The sequence below is a fragment of the Danio rerio genome, chromosome 17, assembly GCF_052040795.2.
Source record: "Danio rerio strain M-AB ecotype USA chromosome 17, GRCz13ab, whole genome shotgun sequence".
Lineage (NCBI taxonomy): Eukaryota > Metazoa > Chordata > Actinopteri > Cypriniformes > Danionidae > Danio > Danio rerio.
Window position 1 is genome coordinate 27,914,163 of NC_141037.1, and position 15,420 is coordinate 27,929,582.

Consider the following 15,420-nt stretch of genomic DNA (forward strand, 5'->3'; position numbering starts at 1 on the left):
ACCAACTTTTTATTACTGAAATCTGTCTGTTGACTATAAGAACTACAACAATGCACTGGTTTGAGTTAAATTTCTTACTCTTGCATCATATAATATTTTTTTTAATAACTACAAGTTTGATTTAATGACTGGTAAGAAATCAATAAGAGTTAAATAAATAGTTCTGAAGTATTCATGCTGTAAATAAAATGTATATGCACATACTGTACACACACACACAGACACACACACAATGTTCACGTAGTGTAGGTTGCAAAACAAGGAGAGGCAATGTTAGGGTAGAGAGCATCAGGAAGAAAAAGGGGAAAGTTTTCACTTCACTCTTTTCCATATTGATTTTTTCTGTGAATTACGTCCAAGGCTCAAAGGAAACCAAAACAAGTAAATTTGAGAAAGGGGAGGGGAGTTCTGGGCTAAAAGCCAAATCCTGTTCAGCTGAATGGTGCCTCTATGACGTTCCACTTCATTCTGTCCTAATCTGGTTTTATTCTCAGAAATCAGTTTCGTTCATTCTTTTACACAAGCCTTGGTTTAAAGGAAATATTCATTAGGTACTAAAAGAAAACTAAATACAACATCATATATTAATTCATCAGAGCATCAAGATTTGAATGAAGGGCTGGACTGTTGTTTATGACACAAATGTGAAGCGTGCGTAAAAAAAAAAAAAAAAAGCAATGGAGGAATACAAGGGTGCATGCAGTGATCTTTATTCACACACTGACCCACATTCTGTGATGAGAGATTATACTAGTAGTCACACGAGACAGAGAGAAAGAGAGAGAGAGAGAGAGAGAGAGAGAGAGAGACTGACAGGCTTTATAATCCTCTTCATTCTGCCAAATCAGGTCAGCCATAACAGATCTCCCAAAGCCTACCCCAGCCCAACACCAGCAGTTATTTTCACATTTTTGCCAAAACACACAGAAATATGACTGATCTTTATTTAATACTAATTACTGTAAATGATAATAAATACCTGACAAGTACTTACTGTATCAATGCAGAGTATTATATAGATTTTTTATGTCTTTGTGTGAATGTGCAGACTTCTGATTCACTGGTCTTTACAGAGAGATAACCTGAATATCAAAGTGCAGTAAACAATATAATTGTTTGCCTTACAAAACAGTGTATTTATACTCATTAAAAATTCAATAGTTTTCAATATTAAGCAACATTATAAGCTCTTTTTTACAGCTATACCTGGAGGCAAATAATAGAAATAAAAACAAGTTTCTTGCACCAAATGAGCATATTAATATGATTTTTAAAGGGATAATATGACACTGAAATGCATAAAGAAAACTTATTTTATATCATGATAAAATCACATTATTACAGTTATTATTGTAGCTCTAATCAAATACATTGGGAAAGCACAACACCTTTGTTAAAAACCTGGTAGTGTATGTTTGATTATAGTAAAACATACTTTAAACATTAATATTGTATGCTTAATTTCAATATCTAAAAGCTAATGTTCATATGGTGCTGTTGTTTCAAATTGGATATGATCGTTCATGTTTCATGAGAGTACACTAGTGTTTCTGCCTTTTTAAATGATTTTTAAATTAAACATTTCAGAGCTAGTTGATTTGGTTCAACATTACACATTACATTGGTTCAAAGCTTTGAAGACTTTATTGAAAGATTTTAGGAAAGAAGACAGAATGCATACCGGCATAAATCTGCATAAACATAAAATACATTCAAAGGGCAAAGGAGCGTAATTGCTGAAGCCTGAGGTCAGATGATGTCATACATGAGGTTACTATGGCAACGCTCCAGACCATCTGTCAACTGGTTCCTTCCCACACAAAACTCACTCGACTAGAATGAAAAAGTCACAGAAAAAAACTCTGCATCTTTTACCTGCATCTCAAAACCCACCCACATGCAGTATACACACATCGGCAGACATCATTCTAATTCCAAAAGACATGCAGACGAGTTCTGTGGGTAACTAGAACCAAAGAAAAAAGGAGTCACTTCAAATCAAACACAGCAGGATGTGATGTGATGTCTAAATGTGATTTTAAATGGACCTCAGGTCTCAGTGAAAAACCCCTCCCAATGGCTTTAGATAAACTATCACATTGTTGTTGCTGCTGTTGTAAACAACTAATGACAAAGAAGTTCCAAAATCTAACAAGTTACACCAAAATCATCTCAAATTAGGACATTCTTTGTATTACAGATATCCTAAACGTATACAGTAGAATACACATGGTAACAAAGGCTAATGCATCTTATAATACAATTCTATTTAATGTAGAGGTGGTGATTTTGAGTTTAAATATTAGCAAATGGCATAATTAAGCTCACAACAAGGCAATAGTGACAATGATAACAAAAACAATTGAGCTGACCACCGTAACACAGAACATATCACTATTCCTAAAGGACTAATTCAAACAGAAAGTGTTTTCCCACTGAAAAACCATGTAATTGAATGGAAAAAGCTCAAGGTTATGAGGCGTGGGTTGAACCTTTTTTAATGATGTGCGAAATGATGCAAAACAAACAACCCTCACACCCATCAACCACACGTTTGTATATAGCCATGTGGAAAAGCTTGCAAACCCCATTGAATTTCATGCTTCTCAGTATAAGAACATAGCAAAAAACTATATAGTCCCTGGCAGGTCTTCAAAATTGGAAGATAAAACAACCCAGATGAACAACATCACATGACAACTCACACCATGTCATTATTTATTTACAGCAACAAAAAAGCCAAAGAGAAAAGCCACATAGGACACCCTATGATTCAGATGATCCACTTTTAGCAGTATTTACTTAAAGTAATCGTTTTCTGTGTGACTTTCTCAGCCTCTCAGATTATTCTGGAGGAGTTTTTTGCACAGCTCTTAGCTCAGCATTTCAGCCAAGATGACCCAGGAGTATTCCACCTTGATATATTTTTAGCTGTTTGGGATCATTGTCTTGTTGCATGAACTAATTTTGCTTTAGCTGTTGGACGGACATTGTGTTAACATACACCTCCAGACCAACATACTGCTAAAACTATTGAAATTAGCAATGTTTGACTCGTGACCTAAACCTAATTTGCTAATGCTGAATGTTGCTGTTACTTTTTGTTAATTTCCCAAATTTTTATGTTTATGTCCTGATATGAAATGAATTGTATATAGACCTCCGAGACAGGAATGCGGCCTCCATCCATAAGTGAAAGATGTTTGGAACCACCAGGACTCTTCCTAGAGCTGGCTAGACATCTAAGCTGAGTGATCAGGGGAGAAGGGCCTTAGTCAAGGAGGTCATCAATAACCCAATGGTCACTCTGTCTGAGCTCCAGCATTCTTCTGTGGAGAGAAGAGAAGCTTACAAAAGGACAACCATCTGTGCAGCAATCCACCAATCAGTTCTGTATGGTAGAGTGGCCAGACGAAAGACTCCCCAGCTGGAATTTGCCAAAAGGCATCTAAAGGACTCTCAGAACATAGGAAACAAAATACTCTGGTCTGAGGAGACTAAAATTGAACTCTTTGGAGGGAATGCCAGGTGTTACGTTTGGAGGAAACCAGGCACCGCTCATCACCAGGCTAATACCATCCCAACAGTAAAGCACGATGGTGGCAGCATCATGCTGTGGGGATGTTTTTTTAGCTTCAGGAATTGGAAGACTAGTCATAATAGGGGGGAAGATGAATGCAGCAATGAGCAGAGACATCCTGAATAAAAACCTGCTTCAGAGTGCTCTTGACTTCAGACTGGGGCGATGGTTCATCTTCCGGCAGGACAATGACCCAAAGCACACTGCCAAATTATCAATGGAGTGGCTTCACAAGAACTCTGTGAATGTCCTTGAATGGCCCAGACAGAGCCCAGATCTAAATCCTATTGAACATCTTTGGAGAGATCTGAAAATGGCTGAACAATATTGCTTACCATCCAACCTGATAGAACTTAAGAGGTACTGCAAAGAGGAATGGGCAAAAATTTCCAAAGACAGGTGTGCCAAGCTTGTGGTATCATATTCAAAAAGACTTGAGGCTGTAATTGCTGCCAAAGGTGCATCAACAAATATTGAGCAAAGGCTGTGAATACTTCTGTACATGTGATTTTTCAGGTTTTGTATTTTTAATATATTTGCAACAATTCCAAAAACTCTTTTTCACATTGTCATTATGATGTTTTGTGTGTAGAATGTTGAGAAATAATGAATTTAATCCATTTTGGAATAAGGCTGTAACAAAAAAATGTGGAAAAAGTGAAGCACTATGAACACTTTCCAGATGCACCGTATGTAACATTTTTCGTTCAGGATGTATAAGTCAGTGCCTTAATATTTCATGCACCTTTTTTGTAAAAATGTATCTATTTAATCTCCCGACTGACAGTATAAATTTAAACAAACTACGGTTTGCAAGTTTTAGAAAGTAAATTGAATGTTACTTGAATCTTTTGGTACTTAAACTCAATAAATGAACCTTTTAAATATAAGGATTTAATCTTGAATCAGTCAAGCATTCGAAAAAAGAAAGCCACCACATCACACATAGCTCTAAAAAGTCTGTAGTAAACGCTCTGAAAAAATAGTTTTAGAAACCATTTATTTTGTGTATGTGTATTTTGGGTTAAGGGGTTGAGAAAGAACAAGCTGACCACTCTTTTATATATCTGAGGCAGCTAAACAGCAAACATAATGTGTGTGTGTGTATGTGCACAGCATGCGATGGCCCGACACTAAAATCAATTAGACTTTCTGTCTGACTGCTTCTCGGTAGTGAATCTGCCTGTCCTTATTGATGGAGGTGATTCAAAAGTGCTTATTGCTGCAGAGCACATGGTACGAAGTAAGCTGCTGTTTGACATTGCTGCTTGTTTTCTATCTTCAGCTCAGCCGGCCTCAGGTGTGCACAGGTATGGATTTGTCACAGAGAGCAGCTTACTGAGATAAGGCAGATCTGCTTGAGGGCTGGATTAAATGCATTACAGTCCAACTAAACACAGACAACAGTCTTTGAGGTGTGTCCAAATGGGCTCTCCATCTGACAATATTTCTCAATAGTATTTCTTTGCTTTGGGTCACTGTAAGCTCAGACTAACACAGTAAAGCCAATTTTCTCCTACGCACTGTGTGTTTATTCCAGACAGAGACATATTCAAGCACCCAGACAAACATTCACAGTTAAATGTCTACAGAACAATGGTCTCTCGGAGTCAGTTAATAGTTGATGGGTTATGTTTGATTGTAAAATTAAAACATGATAAAATAAAATAAAAATAGATTTAGCATTGATTTCAAGTAAGGATGATTCAATAAGTGATTTTTGCGGCCAATACAGAGTACCGATAAATTGTCATGGTGATTGGCTAATAGAGAGTACAGATTCTGATGCTTCAAGCTTTATAAGGCATAAAGCACATTTTCAGTCCATGTATTAAAAAACCTAAGCTTAAGATACTTAACAATTTAGTGTGAACATGTCATGGTCAGAAGCAAGTTTACAGAACAAAACAGATAAAAACAGATTCTTGAAAAATGGCAAGAAAAATCACTAATAAAGCACTTTGGAAACATTGTAAATCATGGAAGAATTGTCTAAGGTCTAAATGAAGTTTGGAGTGCATATTTGATGCATAAGGAGTTAAATTGCACACCTATAAATCCATTACTTCTTTACTAAAAGGAGATAGGTCCATACTGCTTATTCCAATACATATATTACAATAGATATATTATTAAATATTCAAGTGAAAAAAAATATTTTCCCCGAATATTTCTAGCCAGGATTTAATGAACTTGTAATATTTTTAAAAACAAAAAACATTTAGTTTTGATATGTCAAAAGATTTCAGTTCTTATGTGTTCTCTGCTTGAAAACATACAAACGTTCGAGGTTACAGAAGTAACCCTTCGTTCCCCGAGGAGGGGAACGGAAGTGCCATGAATGGGAGGATTCGGATCAGAAGCCGCTTATCTGGAGAGTATTGAACGGGCCAATGAATGAAATTAATTGGCAGCGTAAGCTTGCGCAGGTGTGCGACATCTGCAATCATCTCAGCATATAAGCACACCTGAAGCCAGCAGACGCCATCCTTTTAAGCTGAAGAGACTTTCAAACAGCTAAGGGACAGTCATTATGGCGACGGAATATGGCACTTCCGTTCCCCTCCTCGGGGAACGAAGGGTTACTTCTGTAACCTCGAACGTTCCCCTTCGGTTGGGGAACTTCAGTGCCATGAATGGGAGAATATGGAAAGCGCCATAATGACTGCACCTTACCAACACCCCCGATGAGGAGATAGTCAAGCAAGCGTGACGCACCCACATCATGGGGGGCGCGGTCCTCCAACGTGTCCCTGGCCCTAATTTATCCTACTTCAACAGAAGTTTTACGGATTTAGATATATTTTTTGGGAAGTCGTGAGCATCTAGATAATTCTAGGAATACGACAGTACGTTGGGAAGCGTGCAATCCCGATAGGGAGGACGCTGCGGAGGCCATCCGTTACCCAAGGGGGGGATAGATGGCAGAATTTACCTATGGACTAGCCCTAAAAAGGGGGAGTACGCATAGCAAAGAGTGGTTAGCGGAGAGGGAAGACACGGGTCCGCCCAGGGGGGGGACTTAACCGTGGCGGAATAAGCATATGGGATCGCCTAGTGGGGATCACGCATAGCAGGCACCTATACCCAAAACGCGGGCTGACCAGCGGGCAGACCTACAACGTAGTGGGCCAGCAAGTGACTCCTCCGCTGAGTCAGTGCTGGGGGCCACGGAGGAATCTGCAGGGCTCACCTGACGGGGAACTTTACTGACAGATAAAAAAGGCGCACGTACCTCCGTGTTAGGGAGAATGGCGCAGCAAGCGTGTTTCAACACCCTACCGAGTTGTCTCCTCAATCACCAAGGGGTTACCTAATACCCTTGAGGAAACCGGCTCCACTCGCAGATTGTAAAACCTTGCAAATGTGTTGGGTGTCGCCCAGCCCGCAGCTCTACAGATGTCTGTTAGAGAGGCGCCGCGTGCATGCGCCCAAGAGGATGCAACGCTCCGAGTGGAGTGTGCACGTACTCCCGGGGGACACGGCTGACCTCGACTCGAATAAGCGAGTGAAATGGCATCCACAATCCAGTGGGATAATCTTTGTTTCGATACGACACTTCCCTGCTGCCGACCGCCATAACAGACAAAGAGCTGCTCAGATGATCTAAAATTCTGAGTACGGTCCACATAAATGCGCAGAGCGCGAACTGGACAAAGTAAAGAAAGGGCTGGGTCTGCCTCCTCCGGGGGCAGCGCTTGCAGGTTCACTACCTGATCTCTAAGGGGGTGGTAGGAACCTTGGGCACATAACCGGGGCGGGGTCTCAGGATAACGTGAGAGTAATCCGGCCCGAATTCCAGGCACGAGTCACTGACCGAAAATGCCTCCAGGTCCCCGACCCTCTTGATGGAGGCCAACGCAACCAGCAGAGCTGTCTTCAGGGACAGAAATCTTAGAGATACTGATTCGAGTGGCTCAAAGGGATCGGATCGCAGACTCGTGAGAACGAGGGCGAGATCCCAAGAGGGCATGAGAGGGGGGCGAGATGGATTAATTCGCCTAGCACCCCTAAGGAACTGGATGACCAGGTTATGCTTTCCCACGGTGCCGCCAGCTACCGCGCTATGATAAGCGGAGATGGCGGCCACGTAAACCTTGAGAGTGGAGGGCGACAGCCTGCTGTCCAACTTCTCTTGAAGGAAAGAGAGCACAACACTAATCTGGCAATTTCGGGGGTCTTCTCTGCGAGAGACGCACCATTCAGTGAATAGACTCCACTTCAGGGCGTAGGCGCGCCTCGTGGAGGGGGCTCTAGCCTGAGTGATGGTATTAACCACCGCAGTCGGTAGGTTACCTAAGTCTTCCTCGCGTCTAGGGACCACACGTGGAGGTTCCAAAGATCGGGGCGAGGGTGCCAGATGGTGCCCTGTCCCTGAGAGAGTAGGTCCTCTCTCAAAGGGATCCGCCAGGGGAGGGCCGTCGCGAGGAGTGAGAGCTCTGATATCCAGGTCCGGTTGGGCCAAAGGGGCGCAACTAGCAGAACCTGTTCCTCGTCCTCCCTGACCTTGCACAGAAACTGCGCGAGCAGGCTCACTGGGGGAAACGCATACTTGCGCATGCCCCGAGGCCAGCTGTGGGCCAGTGCATCCGTGCCGAGAGAGCCCTCGGTCAGGGAAAAAAACAACTGGCAGTGAGCGTTCTCGGGGGAAGCAAACAGATCGATCTGGGCCTCCCCGAATCGCGCCCATATCAGCTGAACAGACTCGGGGTGGAGTCTCCATTCTCCAGGGCGTAACAGCTGTCGTGAGAGCGCATCGGCTGCACGATTGAGCGTGCCTGGGACGTGAATGGCGCGCAGCGATTTCAGCCGCGGGTGACTCCAGAGGAGCAGACGGCGGGCGAGCTGAGACATGCGGCGAGAGCGCATACCCCCCATGCGGTTGATATACGCCGCCGCCGCCGTACTGTCCGTCCTGACCAGCACGTGTTGCCGCTCCAGCACCGGTAAAAAGCGGTGGAGAGCGAGGAACACTGCCAACAGCTCTAGGCGATTGATATGCCAATGCAGCTGGGCACCCTTCCAGAGGCCCGCAGCCGCATGCCCGCGACACACGGCCCCCCAACCCGTGTTGGAAGCGTCTGTTGAAACAACAACATGGCTGGACGCCTGTCCTAGAGGCACACCGGCCTGTAGGAACGAGGGGTCGTTCCAAGGGCTGAGGGCGCGGCGACACAGCGCAGTAACCGAGACCCGGTGTGTGCCCGCGTGCCATGCGCGTCTGGGGACCCGATCGTGAAGCCAGTGCTGAAGTGGTCTCATATGGAGCAACCCGAGCGGCGTGACGGCGGCTGCGGATGCCATATGCCCCAGGAGCCTCTGAAAGAACTTCAGTGGGACCACTAGTTTGCTGTCGAGCTCCCTCAGACAGTTCAGCAACAGGCGAGCGCGTTCCTCGGAGAGGTGCGCTACCATGGTGATCGAGTCCAGCTCCATCCCGAGAAAAGAAATCCTCTGCACGGGGGCGAGTTTGCTCTTTTCTCGGTTGACCTGAAGCCCCAGTAGGCGGAGATGCCGAAGCACCTCGTCCCTGTGCATAATCAATTGCTCCCGCGAGTGGGCTAAAATCAGCCAGTCGTCGAGATAATTGAGTATGCGAATGCCCGCGAGCCGAAGGGGCGCTAGGGCACCCTCCGCGAGTTTGGTGAAGACCCGCGGAGACAGAGAGAGCCCGAAGGGGAGGACCTTGTACTGCCACGCTCGACCCTCGAACGCAAACCGCAGAAATTGGCGGTGGCGTGGAAGAATGGAGACATGGAAATACGCGTCCCTCAGGTCTATGGCTGCAAACCAATCCCGAGGACGAACGCATTGGAGAATGCGCCTCTGCGTGACAGCGTGCAGACAGCGGTTCAAAACGCGCAGATCTAGGATTGGCCGTGACCCACCGCTCTTTTTGGGTACGATGAAGTATGGGCTGTAAAACCCACTCTCCATCTCGGCTGGAGGAACCGGCTCGATTGCACCCTTCGCCAGGAGGGCAGCAATCTCCTCTCGCAAGACAGGGGCGGACAGGGGGTTGACCCTGGAGAAATACACGCCCGTAAACTAGGGGGGCCGTTTCGCGAACTGAATCGCGTAACCGAGTCTGATTGTGCGTATGAGCCACCGCGAGGGGCTGGCCCGCGCTAACCAGGCAGGCAGAGCCCTCGCTAATGGAGTCATCGCTACAATCGCTGACGTACCAGCGGTGGGGCAGCGCGGAGTGGGTGTGCTGATCCGGGAAGCACGAGGGTCCCGCGGAAAAGCTGGAGGAGAGCGATTCGCTCTGGCTCCGCACCCTGACTCCGGAGAGGGGGCTGGAGGGCTGAGGGAAGGGAGACCGTCCCCCCAGCGCTCGTGAGCCACTGGCGAAGCACGTAGAGTCTGCGAGCCGGAAGGCAGCGCGTCCCGGACTGGCAGAACTCGTGCAGTCACATCCGGGGAAGGGAAAAAGTGCTCTTTTACTGATGTTTTGGTGGCACTGAAAAGTACCGTTGTTATCGGGGCCCCGCCCTCCAGCGGGGAAAGAGCAAGTTTCCTCTTCTCCGGATGGCCTGTCTCAGGGACGCTTCGCGGTCCGTTTACCGGACTTAACGGCGCCCTGGGCAGGAGGGGCTGCCTGCTTTCGAGGTGAACGCCGCGCCCGCTTGGCCGGAGGCGCAGGCGGGGGCGGGGCAGCACTCGTTGGCGGGCGCCCTCGGCGAGGAACAGCGGAGGTGGATGGCTCGGCGGGCGGAGCGGGCTTACGGCCACGCCGATAGATGACATTGCCCATCGCATCCGACTGCTCTTTCACCGCCTTGAATTCCTGGGTGAATTCACCGACGGTGTCGCCGAACAGGCCAGCCTGGGATATGGGCGAGTCAAGAAAGCGAACTTTGTCAACGTCGCGCATATCGGCCAGGTTTAGCCAGAGGTGGCGTTCCTGAACCACAAGTGTGGACATCGTCCTCCCCAGCGCACACGCGGCGGACTTAGTAGTCCGAAGAGCATAGTCGGTCGCGGTGCGCAGCTCATGTAATAAGCTTGGGTTGGACCCGCCCTCGTGCAGCTCGGCCAGCGCCTGCGCTTGGTAGCGCTGGTAGGTGGCCATCGCGTGCAAAGCAGAAGCAGCCTGGCCCGCAGCCTTATAAGCTCTGGCTCCGAGGGAGGCAGACAACCTACAGGCTTTGGACGGGAGGCGGGGCAAACCCCGCCACGTAGAGGCGCCGCGCGGACAAAGATTGACCGCTATAGCGCGCTCCACTGACGGGATCGCCTCATACCCCCTGGCAGCTCCGCCGTCAAGGGCGGTGAGGGCGGAGGCACTCGCAGCACGGGCAGAGAAAGGTGCCCTCCAGGACTGCGTGAGCCTACTGTGCACTTCCGGGAAGAAGGGGACGAGAGGCTTCGAAGGCTTCGCCTTCTGGTCCTCTACGTAGCACCCATCTAGTCGGTCCGGCCGCGGAGCTGGGGGATAAACCATCTCCAACCCCACGGCCGAAGCAGCCCGGGAAAGCACGGCTAACATGTCCGCTTCAGGATCCGATTTGACAGCGCTCACCTGCCCGGAGGGGGCGAGCGGGTCCGGATCTTCGTCGGACAGTGAAAGCCCACCCTCCGATGCCGCGGAGGACATCTGATCTCCGGTGTCAGCGAGTGTGAGAGCTACCATCTGGTTAGACGGATCACTCTCACCACCCGAAGCTTGGATGGAGCGCCGTGAGGAGCGAGAGGTCCGCGAGCCCGTGGGCGGCGGATTAGCTCCCGCTGAAACCCTCAGATCTGCCCGAGCGCCCGCTGCTTTTTTAGAACAGGAGGCAACTGGGGTGGCTCGCTCTCTTGCGAAAGTTAGCCGCGATCTTAGCTGTGCAACGGTCATGGCATCGCAATGACGACATGAACCGCCCGCGAGCACCGCATTAACATGCTGGACCCCCAAACATGCAATGCAGTGATCGTGTCCATCATCCGGAGACAGGAAACCCCCGCATCCAGAAACGCACAGTCGGAGCGCCATCCTGAAAAGGACGTGCTGCACGACTGTGTTGCTCTTTTAGGAAAGTTGCAACTATACGCACCGCTCTGGAGGACCGGACCCAAAGAACCGCAGGCAAGGGAGTAACCCAGCTCGACCGTCTGCCACCGCGAAGACCCACTCTGGACCGGGAGACACACTCGTTCGCTCTGAAGTGCTGATCAGCAAGAGGAACCCTCATCGACTCACTCAGAAAGGATCTGAAGCGAAAAGGATGGCGTCTGCTGGCTTCAGGTGTGCTTATATGCTGAGATGATTGCAGATGTCGCACACCTGCGCAAGCTTACGCTGCCAATTAATTTCATTCATTGGCCCGTTCAATACTCTCCAGATAAGCGGCTTCTGATCCGAATCCTCCCATTCATGGCACTGAAGTTCCCCAACCGAAGGGGAACAAACAATTGTGATCGGTTCTTGAGATCAGCCAGTTTAGTGAGTACCAATCGAGTCATGAAATGTGATTATCGGTGGTTACTGATCTCTGGGCGATCGATTGGAGCATCCCTAATTTCAAGTACTTATGGTTGTTCTGCAAAACCATTTTTTTTTAAAGAATATCATATACTGTAGTAGGCACTATTTATTATCAATGTTTCTCTGACCACAGTATAAGGTGGGCGCTTTCCAGGCTAGAATGCATGTACAGAATGCATATTCTGTACATATACAATGTATTGCTCTAAATCTCCCAATAATTGTATATTAAATATGTAGATATTGCTGCAAATTTTGAGAAAAGATGGCAAAAAAAATTTAAGAAAATGAAAATGTACTCACTATCTACTAACCCTAAAGTGATTATACACATGTATGAGTTTTTTTTTTTTTTAACCAAAAAGAAGATATTTTATAGAAAGGAAACACCTGTAACCATTGACTTCTTATGGGGAAGTCAATGTTGCCAATGACTTTGATTTTCAGCTTTCTTCAAAATACCTTATATTGTGCTCAAAACTAATGAAGGTTTGGAACAAGTGAAGGGAGATAACAGAACTGTCATTTTTGAGTGAACATGATTCCAACCAAACTGGTCAGTTTGACTGCTACAAAGTCAAAGTGCTTTTTTTCTTTAAATAAAGTGAACTAGGGCTACAAAATAAATACTTTGAGCATCGATATCGCAATGTGTGTATCTGCAATAGTCACATCGCAGGATTCATTAAAATGACATAAACATAAAAAATTATATTTTTATTTTAAAATAATTTCTACAATGAGTTTTATTTTGTGCTTGATTGTACCTGAAATACTGTTAGACTCTTTTGAAATCTATAAAGTGCTGTTTATTTCACTTGTATCTTTGCTATGTTGTTTTTATATATGCTTGTCATTTAATATAATTTAAGCAAAAGCACAGCATAGAAAGTACTTCATTATCCTAATCAATCTAAATGAATGAAATCTTTCATTGAATAGAGTGATTCAATTCATCTGGTGAAATAAAATTCATATCACAATTATATATAAGGTAAACTAATACATAGTTTAAAAGAACACCCTAAAAGTTTGTTCAGATGCAAAAGGGGTTTGTCAATGAAGTTGACAATGAAGTTTGTCAATGAATGCTGTTGTTTATGCTGAATAACAGGAACTATGGGCTTCCACCACAAAATAAAGACTTTAGTTTTAGTTTAGTTAGAACTCTAAAGATTTGGACTTGGTCCAAACATCTGCAACTGGCCTAATGTATTCTAGTCTAGCAACTCTTTAGTCAGACACTCTTAATAGGGAACACAGTGATGTTAGTTACAGTAGCCTGAAGCAATGCTCTTCATATACTGTCGATCAATGTTGTATAATGACAAAAAACTCAAAAGGCCACAGCTGTTTGGGTATAGCCTGGGGTAATCAGTGCTAACACTTCCACATATAGAATATGGATTGACACAGTCATCATAATGATGGTACATCAAATGACACCAATCAAATGATAATCTAACAAGATGTACCCCAAAAACCTTAATTTCATTTGTAACAGTGTCTAGTCTCAACTGTCATTTTAAGCACAACAAAGAAAAAGATCAGACAGCAGATCCTTGAAAGCAATCACAGTAATGTAGGGTGGTCATTACAATGAGCATGTGGTGATTAACTGTGATTACCAGCAAAGAAAACTTGAAGCAGCAAATCCCTACCCTGCTTAGTAAAGTCACTTGATCAGTATGTGCATAAAAACTACACTGTATTGCGGAGAAAAGATTAATTGGAGCATTATGAGTGACACAACAGACTATATAAATATAAGGCTCTGTGAAAACAGATCTCATAGATCTCATAGTTCTAAGTTCGGCTGGAACTCCCTGTATTGTTTCTCAATCTCATCTTTCAGCCTAACAAACCTAATCCACTTACGTTAATGCAAAATGTCCTTCCTGTTAATGCGTGCAACAAAATAAAAGAGTTTTCAGTCAGATGACTCGACAAGTCTCTTGTACTTTCCAAGCCACTCAACATTCACATAATGTTCTGTGTTTAATTCCCATGACCTGGTCTGTAAGAACAAGAAGCAGTTTATAAAGACACACACTGACAAAGAGAGATACATTATTCAAGGTGGCCATGGCCAACATGCATGTTTAATAATTGAGCTTTATCCAAAAACTGGATGATAATTTACACAAAATAAAACCATAATATGGTTTGAAACATATAATATTGTAATGTGAAAGAGGACAAGATTCATTAAATGATTTTAAACAATAACAATTTCTCTTCAGAAATCAGTAGAAGTGTGTGATATTCTCTGCAACATGATTACTTCATCAAAACAAACAATAACACTTCTTTGCAAAACCATTCACTGTGTGAAGAAGACTATTAGACTAATTCAAGCTATAAAAGAAAATATTTATTTTAAATGATTGGATTTATAAACAGGTTAATATTGTGTGACATTTTAAACTCCGTATAGTTGTTTTTCACATTTGTGCACTTAATGTTTTATTTATTTTCATAATTAAACTCGTTTTGGATTAATCAAATGACTCAATAATTCAATTGTTATCTTAAAGAAAGTCACTTGCTTTGTTTCTTGATAAATCTATCTTTTTTTAATCATTTGAATGAATAATTCAATTAATCACTCAATAAAAGAGGGATTTGCCATCTCTGACTTTCTATTTTACTGTCATATTTATTAACCAGTGACAGGCCTAAACGAGCCAATGTACCAGATACAAGAATGCAAATGTAGTTTCATTCTTGTTGTTAACGGACCCTTTACACAAGCCTGTTATGAGACGTTTAACGGTCATCAGCATCTTAAATCCTTAAAAGTTTTTAATTTTAGATTTTACTTTAAATATATGAAAAAATGTTTAATATTTATTTGTGTATTATATCATCTTTGCTTCAAATTACAAAAAGCTAATAACAGCTTGTGCGAGGAGTCTCTAATGCAGCGTCTATGGGACAGGACAGTAAATTTGATGTTATTCTTTCCTCTGGCTGCCATCATCAGTCTCACACAATTTGTTTTCTTTTTCTAAAAGTCTTTGTTTAATAAGAGCAAATAAGACTGCGAAAATATTATTTGTTTTATTCTTTCATTCACTGCACTTTAAGTTTTCCCAACTATAATGACTTTCGCTACCGAGAAACCCGTAAATATAAAAAGGTCTATAGAAAAAATACTGATATATCATTTTTGTCAAAATTGCACACTTCTAACTTTCAGTGTGTGTGTGTGTGTGTGTGTGTGTGTGTGCGTGTGTGCGTGTGTGTGTGTGTGGAAAGACAGACTAAACTTAATATGTAAACTGCCCATTTGAAAGTCAAACAGGCTAAACATGACATCAACCTCAACTAAACAGAAGAGCAGACACGAAACTGATAATGCTAT

At 44.3% G+C, this 15,420-nt stretch overlaps 1 protein-coding gene and 1 long non-coding RNA gene across 10 annotated transcripts in view; one reads left to right on the forward strand and one right to left on the reverse strand.

The window, feature by feature from the left end:
- The window catches only part of ccser2a (coiled-coil serine-rich protein 2a), a 69,314-nt gene that overhangs the window by 44,897 nt on the left and 8,997 nt on the right, over window positions 1-15,420 (reverse strand). The window lies entirely within an intron of this gene.
- LOC147833100 (uncharacterized) lies at window positions 891-12,672 on the forward strand. The gene is made up of 3 exons (XR_015513418.1): window positions 891-3,201; window positions 3,239-5,863; window positions 11,969-12,672. It is a non-coding gene; the product is annotated as an uncharacterized LOC147833100 (long non-coding RNA).